Below are 3073 nucleotides of genomic sequence, written 5' to 3' on the forward strand. Positions count from 1 at the left end.
CCATTTGAAGTTTGACATTTTCACAGCGGCCTTCACATTTCATTGTGCCTCCATCCGCAATTTGAACTTGGATGTTAGAAACTGCTCGTACAAAACAATGCACTGCTTCTGCGACTTTTTGATGGATGAAATTATGTGTACTTCCACTATCAATCAAGACTACTACTGGGCAATGTTTAATAAAACCTCTGATTTTGAGAGTTTGAGGGGAAGAAATCCCTGCCAAAGCATGCAACGAAATAACTGGTTCGTCAGAGACATTGTCCTTTTGGTTGTCTTCTTCTAGCGGCTCCTATTCCTCCAGTGCTGGATCTTCCTCTGTTGAGCTGTAGTCAGTGGAATCAATTTGAAAAAATTTGGGCTCCTTGCATTTATGGCCTGGGGAGTATTTTTCATCACAGTAGTAACATAGGCCTTGCTTTCTTCTTTCGGCCATTTCCGCAGGTGACACCTTTTGGACCTTAAGTGTTTGAGTCGTGTTGTGAGCCTGTGGGGGGCGACCTTTAGCGGAGAAATTTGGGCGACTGTATTGGGCTGCTAATGCACGTTCCACGTTACGAGCTACCTTGAAAGCCTCCATCCATGTGGGAGGGTGGTGCAGTAGGACTTGGGCTTTGATAGCTTCTTTAAGACTGTTGATAAAACATTCCGTGTAGAACACATCTGAGAGACCCCAAGTGCGGAAGGTTAAGGCTTCAAAAGCTATAATATATTCATCCACTGTACTAGTCTGTCGGAGCTTAGTAAGATGACCCAAAAAAGATGATTCCTGGTCAAAGCGGTCTTGAAGAGCTTTGGTGAATTTGGTCCAAGTCTTAAAAGGTCCAGTGCAATGCTGATGCCATTCCCACCATTGCCACCTTTCATTGTCCAAGTACATGCTCCCCAACATAAGCTGAGTCACATCATCGAAGATGTGATTCAGTTTGAAATACTACTCCATTTGTGCTATCCATGCCGACGGGTGAGAACCGTCAAATTTATGCATATCCAACTTGGGAGGTCGCTGACTGGGTGGTGGGTGGGTGTGCCAGACGTGAGGAGAGTGGCTAGACTCACCCTCATTGTGTTAAGTGCCATTATACTCCTCTTCGTGGGCTTGCTCCTTGCCCTTCGGGACTATTTTCTTGACCATGCTACATAGTTCGCTAAGCTGAAGGTGGAGGTTGTGCATTGATTCTTCAAGTTTGTCCATCCTTTCATTGGCCATCGCTTGAGCTCTAGTTTCTACCATACACCAACCAGATTTCTTTTAAAATTGGGACCGCCTAAAAAATTTTCACTAAGAAGTGAATGGTACCATCGTGCTCAGCTCATCGTCCTGATTCTGATGGGCTAGATCACCAATAAGCACCCCGAAAGATCTCAGACTTTTTTTTTTTTTTCCTCTGAAAACTCCTTAACAACGACTCTGATCTGGTGGATCTGAGAGATCTAAATGGTGGATCTGATGGCGGAACAAACTGCTTCTGTGGATCTGATGGATCTAATAGATCGGAATGGCTGATCTGCGAACTTGAGACTGCGGGACTGATGTCTGCTGCTGCAGCACCCCTTTGCACAGGCGAATTTGGAAGAGATGTTGTGTGATCCCCCGATAGAAAAGGGAACTATGGTCTTGAGGAGTGTCAGGTGCTACAGATCGTAATATACATAAGGGTCTGGCAGTAGTACTCGGCCCAATGTTTCAGGGCTCTAACTAAGGAGGATCGACCGTACCCTTAGCCGTACAACACGACTACCCTATCGTACGGGCGAGTAATCTCCCCGAGTGCTGTTCTCGGTGTACTGTAGCCACAAGACGGCCGACGGTTTATCTATGGCGAGGTTTCAAGGGAGCCTAGGGGGCTTTCGATATACCCAGAGGGTACGTGGAAGACAATCCGTGCGCGGTTCTGTCTAATGCGCTACTACTCGAAGGGGTACCCACAGGGGTTACAAGGGAGTCCAACAGACGTGACCACCTCTTGTATTTCCTGCATGCATGCCTCCCCAAATCCGCAGTTTTATGTGCTCAATGACAGATCCCGTGGTTTAAAGACGCCGGAACACGTCTCTAGCCAAAAAAAAAAAAAAAAAATTGCTAAGAAATGGAGATCCCACCGGCCCTGGAAAGTGCTCTGATACCACTTGTTATGCTCTTAACCTGCAAAATGATACCCAAATACAGAATATGTGAAGAAAAGATACCGAGAACACAGAATAACAATGATTTTATTATTCAGAGAGTAATGTTCACTTGCCTCTTCGAGGGGGCAACCTCCAATAGAGCAGAGCTCGACTATAAAATAAGACACGATGCTCCTCGCAGGGAGTCCCTATCCTTTATATATGACTCATACATGCAATACCACGGGCCAATACCGTGGGTTTTATTAATACCATTCATCTAATACTACGGCCCATTTGCAACTAACTGTGGTTCCGTCATTAATTTCGGATTAACCACTTACAATTATTAATATGGGCTTTATTGACTCTTGACTATGACGTGATCCCATTACATAAATAAGGGGGTTAGGGTGGGACCCTAACACCATACACCAGTGGTCTGACCATGTGACTAGATGAAGGCAGCACAGTCTTAACGCTCCCAAAAACTGAAAGGAGGCATGGGGCTATAAACTACACTGCTCAGGTTGGGGAGCTATGCGATGGGAGGATGGTACAAAGCAAGGAAGTGTCACAGGGTCCGCGACAGTGTGAAGGGAGCTGCACTACCCAAGAAGAAATCTCGAAGGTCGACCGAAAAGTGACCGTTAAAGTCATTGTTCATGATTTAACAGTTGAAATGCATCTAAATGGAGTGGGTGACCGACATTTAAGATGAAATTTATAGCTCAGATCCTTGAAAATCTGTTGCCAATCCGGCATTAATAAACTGAATTTGGGGGGAACGGTTGGATTTGAATTCAAAATGCCCTATAGATTACAAGTGGTTGTCCAACGAAAAACACTTGGAATTTTGAGAATTGAGTTGTTGAGCTCTCAGGCACACATGAATCACGAGAACTACGAGCTTTTGGTAGCTAGAAAATTATTTGAGACATTTTCAAAGGAGACACAAGAGTTC

Source organism: Pinus tabuliformis, chromosome 9, assembly GCF_031772625.1.
Source record: "Pinus tabuliformis cultivar Carrire ecotype Pingquan chromosome 9, CPIR1, whole genome shotgun sequence".
Lineage (NCBI taxonomy): Eukaryota > Viridiplantae > Streptophyta > Pinopsida > Pinales > Pinaceae > Pinus > Pinus tabuliformis.